The 10,678-nt window shown below is 47.8% G+C and overlaps 1 pseudogene; it reads right to left on the minus strand.

Moving 5' to 3' along the window:
* Nucleotides 1–2,445: 2,445 nt before the first annotated feature.
* On the minus strand, nucleotides 2,446–3,559 carry LOC128096206 (very-long-chain 3-oxoacyl-CoA reductase-like; annotated as a pseudogene).
* Between the last annotated feature and the right edge of the window lie 7,119 nt (nucleotides 3,560–10,678).

A 10,678-nucleotide genomic window follows, 5' to 3' on the forward strand; every position in this document is an offset into this window, starting at 1 on the left:
CTTTCCCTCCTCTCTAGTGTGGACCTCTTCTGACTCCCAGTCTTTCCTCTGAGTTTTGAGATTTGCTTTTCAGGACACTTGAGGCAGTACCCAGAGCCTAGATTTTCCAGGCATGTGCTCTACTCCACCACTGAGCCACATGCCCAGCCCCAAGTCTTTCCTTTGATTTTCCCCCCCAGGTTTCGCCTTCCAGTCCTACCCTACACCGTAGCCCCCCCACCCATTACCTGATTCATCACCTACAAAGTCATAACTTCAAAATGAACCCCAGTTTCTTCTGCAGCTCTCCAGAGTCCCCCCACTCCAACAGCCCGAGAAGGTTGGGACCCGTTGACGTCCTGGGACACAGATGCATCAAGCGGGGTGCACTTTGTAAGCAGATACTCTTGCCACCAAGCTCCACTCCTTACCCTGTTGCTGATCTAAGCCTGTTGAGACTGTGGGAAGACCTGTGGGTGAGGAGGACCTAGAGCCTCGGTCACTGATGACACCCATTGTACATCAGACTTAGACATGGGGGGAGCCAAAGGCCTGTTGAGTGAGTGTATGTGTGAATTAGTGCACGAGAGGTAAGGAAAGCTCATCTTTTTCTGCATATTCCAAGTTGAAGGAAGCAGGCTGGGAAGGCCAAAGCACACCTGTAGGGTGGGAACACTACGATCTCACAAGTACATGACCGAATTCCTTGGGGGGAGAAGGAAGGGGTATTCGGCAGTGGTGATGGATCAGCATGGATGAAATCTTAGAATACTTCCCTATAAGGTCCTCGATAATTAGACCCAGGGGAGGACAACCAAAAGCCAATCAGTCTTAGGCCACCCTGTGGTAGTATGCTGTGCCCCCTAGACACCTGTCACGGCCCAGGGCCGCAGCTGGGAAATCCCAGCTCACTACAAATGCTGTGCGCTTCCTCAGTCACCTGGGTCTCTGCCTCTGTAAAGGAGGACATCTGGTGCCCAGCACTTAGTGTTCCTGGGGTGACTCTGATACACACTTGGTGCTTGGCAGGTTCAGGTAACCCCTCTGCTGCCCTGCATGAAGGCACCCCATCTCTACTCAGCTGATGAGGACAGGAAGCTCAGAAACTGCTAAAGGCTAGACCAAGAACGTGGAACCAGCGAGAGTTTTGCTGAGATCTGAACCAGGCCTGTCTGACTGGAACCCGGCTCTATCCTCCCCTTCCCCACCCCTCCCTCCTCCCCAGCATGATACTTAAATTTTTAAATTTTTTGTTAAGGTTACATCATTTTTTATTAAAAGCATATATATATATATATGAATACTAATGGGATACCAACTTAGAACAATGTTATTTTCATGACCCATCACTACCACAGGAGTCTGTTGGGGTGCAGTGCAGACATAAAGAAAGTTGGGGGTCCACACAGGCTGCTTTCCTGGATCCCAGTGGTACCACAGGATGTTGTTGATCTTGACGTACACTTTGGTCCACTTGCCTTTACATTTCAATCATACTGTATAGTGTTCAGTATTTACGTACATTTGAACAGAAAAGACATGTGTTACAAGGTTAACACGTGTGGAGCTATGTGTCAGAACAAAACTCTGTATTTCAATTCTCTTTATGTTATTAGCTATGTTTATTAGCTTTATGTTTCAATTAGTTATTATTTTGAGAACATTCCATATAAATACATAAGCTGGAACATATATTTAGAAAGCCTTAATCTGTGTAAACTGCACTGTGTCCACCCATAACAAATCAACTAAGCCCCGTTCCCTCGAATGTTAAATAACAAAAAAGTAGCTAGCCATTACATTTTATAGTAGGTTCCAGACAATATCTAAGGTGGCCATTGGCATTCTGGGCCAGAGGGGTTCTATGTCTATTTCTGTCATTCTGGGATTTGTTCCTTTCTGTCCAAGTGTTCCCACACATTTGGCAAGAGCATTTACATTAAACTTCAAGTTACTTCTCGTTGTATCCAGAATATATGTTTTAAGAGCCTCTGAAAGGAGTTTGTTTCCCTACAGTTATGCCAACGTTTGGCCGTGTTAGTAATTACTGAAGTAACAGTGGAGGCTCTGGGGGCAGGCAGGTGCCCTGGGTGAACGTGTACAGGCCCAAGCACCAGGTGCCCTGGGTGAACGTGTACAGGCCCAAGCATCAGGTACCCTGGGTGAACGTGTACAGGCCCAAGCACCAGGTGCCCTGGGTGAACGTGTACAGGCCCAAGCACCAGGTGCCCTGGGTGAACGTGTACAGGCCCAAGCACCAGGTGCCCTGGGTGAACTTGTACAGGCCAAAGCATCAGGTACCCTGGGTGAACTTGTACAGGCCCAAGCATCAGGTGCCCTGGGTGAATGTGTACAGGCCCAAGGATCAGGCCAAGGGGCTCAATGACTCATGAACACTTAGTTCTTCTTGGTTTTCTTCTGCAAGGACTCACTATCGACTGGGTGTCAGATCCCCAGGTGATGGAGTTACATGTGGTTGGTTGGTTGTAAGCTACCCAGTGTAGGTTCCGGGAACCGAACTTGGGTCTTCTGGAAGAGGAGCAAGTGCTTTAAACCACTGAACCAATCATACAGCCCCACGTGATACTTTGTACAGAAAGCTCCTGCAGCTATCTGTGAGATTTCTGATGGGTATGTAATCCCCCCTCTCTGTGTCCAGAGTGTCCAGAACTTGTCCCGTGAGTTCAGTGTCTGATTGAACATATTGAAACCCATGGTTATTTTTTTAAAAATCCAATGAGGCAAGATTGAGTTCATTGAACCCATGAGTGTGTAGATCACATATCCAGCGGTTCGGGACTGCAAACCTACTGTTTTAATTGCAGACTTCACAAAAATCTCTGCAGAGGGCTTATCCAAAGTCGGCTTGCTTATTTTTTGCCAGTTTTGTAGCTACAAAGTATGGCAGGACACTCTGCACAAAGACGCCCTTGTTCTTATACTCCTCACGGAGGCCCTGAGAGAGGAAATCTACAAAAGCCTCAGTTGCAGAGTAGGAAGAGGAAGCGGGAGCGTGCCACTGGCAGATGAGATGTTGAGAATCACCCCTTTAGATCTTTCTACCATGCACCAAGCATGTCACCTTGCAAACAGAAAGAACATTAATATTCATCAGTTTCCTGATGGTATTGTCCAAGTCAGGAATTTCCAAAAAGTATTCTGGATACCCCTATGACATCCCCATGTTGTTCACTAAAACACCAATTTCAAGACCGGCCACGCCTATCTTAATTTTATCATAAATATCATCCAACGTAAAGTCAACAGCAATGGTCCTTGTTTCCACTTTGAATTTTCCTTTGATTGTACTGGAAACCTGATTCAGTTTATCCTGGGACCCGCTGATTAGGACAATCTTCATTCCATGCTTTGCTAACTCTTCTGCATGTGATTTTCCAATTCCATCAGTGCCATCTGTAACAACTGCCTATTCTCTGAGCTGTGGGCCAGCCCAGGCCTTGTGGCCCACGCACCACACCTGGAAGGCCCTGAAGAGCGAGTATGAAGCCCGAGAGGCCAGGTAGGCCATGGTGCTTGCACCCACCCAGTATAGGAAGCCAGCCACCCAGCCACCGGGAGAGCACGAAATTTTTTAATTTTATCTATAGTTGTGTATGTGTCCATATGCATGTATTCTCAGGCATGTGTGGGTAATTCTCAGAGGCCAGAAGAGGGTGTCAGATCTCCAGGTGATGGAGTTACATGTGGTTGGTTGTAAGCTACCCAGTGTAGGTTCTGGGAACCGAACTTGGATCCTCTGGAAGAGGAGCAAGTGCTTTTAACCACTGAACCAATCATACAGCCCCACATGATACTTTGTACAGAAAGCTCCTGCAGCTATCTGTGAGATTTCTGATGGGTATGTAATCCCTCCTCTCTGTGTCCAGATAGTCCAGAATTTGTCCTGTGAGTTCAGTGTCTGGTCACCTGCCTACCTCTCAAACCAGAGGTGACTTAAAGATCAGACAATATAGCCCTAGAGGCTACTTACCTACCAACAGATTACTGTTGACAGTAGATGGATGGATGGATGGATGGATGGATGGATGGATGGATGGATGGATAGATGGATGGATGCATCTATGGATAGATGAATAGATATGTGGACAAATTCATGACTGTAACCATGTATACATGGAAAATGAATGGGTCAGTAGGTGGATGGATTCATTGACAGATGGATGAGTGAATGGATTCATGGATGGATTGATACATGGATGGGTCAATGGGGGAATGCCTACATACGTGCAAGAAAATGGATGTATACATGTATGCATGGGTGGATAGATAGATGGATGAACAAAAAATTAAGAAAAGGGGTACCCAGCCAGGGTGCACAAATCTGTAACCCTAGCTAACTCAAGAGTCAGGGTCAGTATTGCACACAGGAGTTCAAAGCCAGCCTGGGCTACAAGGCAAATATCTTGTTTCCAAACAAAACAAGATTAAAAAAAAAAAACTTACAGGAGGGAGATAGACTGTGGTTAGACCTTAACAATAACTGTCATCATGGTCATTTAAAGTGTTATCTCAAGACAGGTGATGAAAACCTATGCAGACCCCTTGCACAGGAGCCACCAAAAGCCTCAGAACTCACAGAAGCCCCAGAAAAAAAAAAGGATCTGAAAGGGGCAGGGCCAGAGAGAGGGCTTGAGTTAAGAGTCAAGAGCACTTGCTGCTGTTCCAGAGTACTAGAGTTCAATTCCCAGCACCCAGGTCACATGGCTCACAACTGCCTGCAACTCAGGCTCCTGGCCATCTCAAGTACCTGCTCCGGGCATCCTAGGGTACCTGCTCTCGTGGGCACATGCCCACATGCAGATACACACACCTACACATAGCTTAATAAAAATAAATCCTTTAAAAACAATCAATCTGAAAGGATCAAATGGCATTAACGCCTTGGAGGTGAGGACCACCTGCCAGCATTCCTGCCCTTACCTCAACCCGGACCCCACCCCTCAGGACAGACTCAGATGCACGGGCTGCAAGGGACAGAATTCCAGTTGGACTTGACGAGGAGTCATTACATGCCTACTATGTGCTTGGCACAGTCATTTGCTGGCCAGCTGGCCAGCTGGCTGGCTTTCTCTGGCAGGCTGGCAACCTGACAAGCCGACTGAGGAAGCCGGAATTGCTGCCACAGCAGTTGGCGTTTCCTTCTCTATCAATGCCCTTGTCTCCCTGGATCCTGGAAGTGTGATGACAGCAGTGGTCAGAGTGATTTAGTCTCATTTCTGACGCGGCCCGCCTGGGGACCTGTCATCGTCATCAGGTGGTGACAGTTTATGGCTGTGGATATTTAAACAGCTTGGCTATTTGTTTCAATAGGCATCATATAAAATTATTAAAGTAGCAGATGAAAGATGGAAGGCACAGCCTGGACTGTTTAAAGAAAGATTACCCATGAGCCATCATTCTGAGAAAGAAAAACATTGACAGGGTGTGTCCCCAGGGAGTCCAGGTGGTAATTGTGGAGGTACATCCCCTCAAGTCCAAACAAAGGGTACCCCTGAGTCTGCGTTCCAGCTACTGTTGTTTGGGGGCAAATAAAGTTTATTATTCCTGATAATAAAGGAAATACACCTTCACTGTAGAATATTGGGGCAAATAAAGTTTATTCTTCCTGATAATAAAGGCAATACACCTTCACTGTAGAATATCTACAGGACAGCCAGGGCTATCCAGAGAAACCCTGTCTCGAAAAAACAAGAAACAAATATCTAGAGGGCTATGATGTAACTCAGCACAGAGAACTTGTCCAGTGTATGTGTGACCCTGGGTTCCACCCCAGCACTCCAAAAAATAAAATAAAATACTTAGGCTGGGGGAGAGATCAAACTGGTTATTGTTGTACACATATATAGTGATATATTGTGTACCCTAATAACTTGCCTGAGGATCAGAGGACAGAGCCAGCCACTAGTTTAGACATAGACAGGCAGTGGTGACACACATCTTTAATCCTATTATTTGGGAGACAGAGATCCATCTGGATCTCTGTAAGTTCAAGGCCACCCTGGGCTACATGAGATTGATCCAGTATAGGAGAGAAACAGGGTCAGGCAGTGGTGGCACACACCTTTAATCCCAGCACTTGAGATCTCATGCCTTTGCTTGGGAAGCACACACACCTTTAATCCCAGGAAGTAATACGGCAGGGCAAAGAAAGGTATATAAGGCGTGAGGAAACAGGAACTCACTCTCTTTAGGCTGAGGATCTCGTAGAGGTAAGAACTAGTGGCTGGCTGTTCCACTTCTCTGATCTTTCAGCTTTCACCCTGATATCTGCCTCTGGGTTTTTTATTAAAAGACCATCTAAGATTTGAACAGCACACATATGTAATCCAACATTCAGGAAGTAGGGGGCAAGAGGGTTAAAAATCCCAGGCAAGGGTCAATGAGATGGCTCAGAGGGTATGGGTGCTTGTCACTAACCACCTGAGTTAGGTCCCCAGACCCCACATGGTGGAGGGAGAGAACTGACTCCTGAAAGTCATCTTCTGACCTCCACACATACACAATGGCACAAGCACACACACTGAATCAGTCAATCAATCAATGAATGGACAGTAGCCGCTGAAACATTTGCTCAGTCCCATCAAGCTGTGAGATGTTTTTACTGCTGAGTTCATCACAATAAAGTGAATTTATTAAAATAAAAAAATGAATAAAAGTTGCAGGCCAGCCTGGGCAACACAGATTTCCAAACCAGCCTTGACGATAAAACTGTCTCAACATAATCCCAGCACTTGAGAGGCAGAGGCAGGAGGATTTCTATGAGTTCGTGACCAGCATGGTCTACATAGAGAGTTCCAGAACTGCCAGGGCTACATAGTGAGACCCTGTCTCAAAAAAAACAAAAAAAGAGAGAGAACAAAAACTATACATTAGTCCATACCCCAGAGAAAATATGGTGGACATTTTCTACCAACTTTTTATTTCTTCTTATAGAGATTTGATATAATGAATATGACAAAAGCCACTTACAATAATCTTAGCATGTGGTGCAAACTATTTTACACACCCTGACAAACAGTAACCCACTGCATCTTCTCAATGGTGCCCTTAAATGGTGCCTTTATGTCTGCCTCCTGTACATGAAGACAGAGACACAGAGAGGCTCGGTTGTCCAAGTCCGCAGTGAGCAAGTGACAGAACTACAACTCAGGCGACCCCAGTCACTGTCTGTCCCATTACAGACGCCATCTACATTTTCCTTGTTATCCTGTACATACGACATATGTAGTTTATCAACAGGTTTTTTATTTCCTCACACTGGAGGTAGAACCTAGACACACACCCTCCTCCACATCCTTAGTAAGTGTTCTTGCACTGATTTACAACCTCAATTCTTGAAATGTCATTTTTGAGGCAGGATCACATGTAGCCCAGGCTGTCCTCTAACTCATAAAGTAACTGAGGATGGCTTTGAACACCTGACCTTCCAGCCTCCACCTCCCAAGTGCTGAGATTGTAAGGGTGCACTACATCTGGCTCTTAATCATTATTTTTTGATTGTTGCCAATAATTCCAAGTGGATGAATTAGTTCACTTGGTCATTCATCCCCTCGTTCTGGGTTTTTCCCTGGGTTTTTTTGGGATTCTGTGCCCTGCACAGCACAGTAACTGAACTGTCACAGAAGAAAGCCCCTGGCTCCTAAGGCTTGTGCTCCTGAGAACACACCCACCCTGGGCACCAGCAGGCAGAGCTGGCCCCAGCTCCTTCCTGAGCCCTGAAAGCAACAACTCCTGGCCTCCTCCCCACCCCCATCCCCCGTGAAACAGCAAGCCTGGGATCAGAGATCTGCAGAGACTCCCACTTGGAACTAAATATATTACAAGCATATCCCCACCCACTTCCAGGGAGACGATGTGGGCGGTCAGCCTGTGTTGCAGGGGGCAAGGACCTGACCCCCTCACCACACCTGCCTGCCTCAAGCCATGCTTCTGCTGTGGGCAACAGATGACAGCCATCTAAGAGGCCTTTGAAGCTGGAAAACGACATATGCAAGAGGTTGTTGTCGTTACAACATGAATTCAACAGGGTTCCCTGGGGAATTGCTATGTGCCTGACATTTGTGCAAAGCCCTGAGGAGATGGAGACAAGCAAGGGAGAGTCCAGCAACTGCCCCAAAGGGAAATATGGGCTGAGAGAGGAGGACAGACCAGCAGTGATGCACACCAACGATGGGTCCACAGGACAGGGAAGCAGTGGGATTCGGGAGCCTAAGGAAGGGAGGAGGGTACTCCTGGAAGGCTTCCTGGCGGCCCGAGCTGTCTCAGCCAACACCTGTCCTTGATCTTAGCCAAGTCATTCACCTGAGCCTTGGAGGCCAAGCAGGATTTAACTGAATAGTAAGGGCGGGAAATGAGACATAGGTAGGACATTCTAGAAAGAACAGTGAAGCCTAAGTGTTGTGGATTCAATGCGAAGTGGAGGGAGATGAGGAAGACAGTTGTGTGAGGGACATTATTCCTGGAATGAATGTCTCCTTACCCCGGATAGGGAATCAAAGTAAGGATCCAATGAGTTTTGTTGGGGTTACTTAAATGAGTATAGGAGAGGAGTTACTCACAAGAACAGAAATGACACAGACAGCTGCATCATCAAAGACACCCCCCCCCCAGCCTGAATGACAGCTCCCAAAAGCTAGAACCCTGAAGCTCAGTGCTCGACTTATGATTTCACAGGTTGGAGAGTGTCTCTTCCAGGTAGCTCAGCTTGTCTGAATGTGTCTCTCCTCGGTCCTTACATTATATAAGATTGGGGGTTGTGAGACTTGCTGAGATGTCCACCCAAAGAACATAGCATGGAGACCGCTCGGCATCTAGGGTAAATCTGGCATCCCTCAGAATTCACCGCGGAAGAGGATGGATCCCATCGTAGGCACCAGCCACACCGCACTGACTGAGTTCCCTGCTTGGGCTACAAGAAGCTGTGCTATCCAGCTCTGCTGAGATTCCAGGGAGACCTACCCTGTCACCCTCTAAGCATCTCAGAAATGTCCCTAGAGCTGTCAGCCCTGCTCTGTCAGTGGTAGAAGCACTGCCAGGTCTCAGTGGTCCAAGGGAACTGCCCAGGGTGCTCCAAGGTTTTCAGTAAGAAAGGGGAAGCAAGGAGTAAGGCTCCGCTGTGTGACTCCACACAAGACCCTCCACCTCTCTGTGCTTCCATTTCTTCACAATGGCAGGAAATCTGCAGACTCTAAAACCCATGGTGTTGTGTTCATTTTCTCCTCCACAAACACTGACTTAGACATTGTTCTACAGACAGCAGCAATAAACCACACACGCCCTCAAGAACCTTCCTTCCAGCAGCGCCTGGGTCCCCGTGTGTCACATGGATCCATTAGTGAGCATGCGCAGCTTAGCTCAGGGCCTGGCACTCCCTACACACACACCTTTAAAGGTGGTCTTCCCTGGGAATAAGAATTGGATAAGGAAACAGAGGGAAAGCATTTGGGTCTTTGGATTGTAACTGCATGTGGTGAGATGGCCTATTACAGCAGCCTGTGTCCGAGAAGTGACCAAGGCACAAGAAATGAAGGGCCAGTCACACTTTAAAGTCTCCTAGACAGGATTTCTGGCTCAGCACATGGTAGGGGCTAGCCTCTTGGTTCTGGGCATTGTCTCTGTACTGAGATATTTCCCACTATCCCTGGCTTCTACCTACTAGGTAGCAATAACATTTCCTCTTCCTACCCACGGTGGCCATCAGAAGTGTCTCCAAACATTGCCAGATCCCCTGGAGGTCCAAGAGAGCCCCCACTGAGAACTTCTGCTCTACTACTCTTCAGGGTTTGGGGGAGGGTAGCATTGGCATAGTATGTACCTAACATACATAAAACCCTGGGTTCAAATCGCAACACATGTAAAATGGATGTGGGTGTGCATGCCTGTAATGTCAGCACTTGAGAGAGAGAAGTAGGGGCTCAAGGTCACCCTTGGTTACATTGTGAGGACAAAGTCATCCTGGGATACAGGATACCCTGTAGACAACACACCAACAGACAATGAACTTGTATTCTAGAGTCTCTGTGATCCACTGTCATCCCCTCTAGAACCCCTGTAGTCCACCCTCATCCCCTCTAGAACCCCTATAGTCCACCCTCATCCCCTCCAGAACCCCTGTGATTCACCCTCACCCCCTCTAGAACCCCTGTGATCCACTGTCATCCCCTCCAGAACCCCTGTGATTCACCCTCACCCCCTCCAGAACCCCTGTGATCCACTGTCATCCCCTCCAGAACCCCTGTGATCCACTGTCATCCCCTCCAGAACCCCTATGCTTCACCCTCATCCCCTCCAGAACCCCTGTGATCCACCATCATTCCCTCCAGAGCCCCTGTGATCCACCATCATTCCCTCCAGAACCCTTACGATCTACCCTCATCCCCTCTAGAACCCCTATAATCCACTGTCATCCCCTCCAGAACCCCTATGATCTACCCTCATTCCCTCCAGAATCCATGTGTTCCACCCTCACCCCCTCTAGGGTCCCTATGATCTACCCTCATCCCCTCCAAGACCCCTGTGATCCACCCTCACCTCCTCCAGGACCCCTATGATCCACCCTCATCTCCTCCAGAACTCCTGCAATTCACGTCATTCCCTTTCCTCCCAATCACTTCCCTAAGGACCTGCCCTGGCTCAGGGAAGCCCCAAACTTGCCAGCCTCTGTCCTCTGCTTCTGGAC

Source organism: Peromyscus californicus, unplaced genomic scaffold (assembly GCF_007827085.1).
Source record: "Peromyscus californicus insignis strain IS unplaced genomic scaffold, ASM782708v3 Scaffold_5__1_contigs__length_169319896, whole genome shotgun sequence".
Taxonomy (NCBI): Eukaryota; Metazoa; Chordata; class Mammalia; order Rodentia; family Cricetidae; genus Peromyscus; species Peromyscus californicus.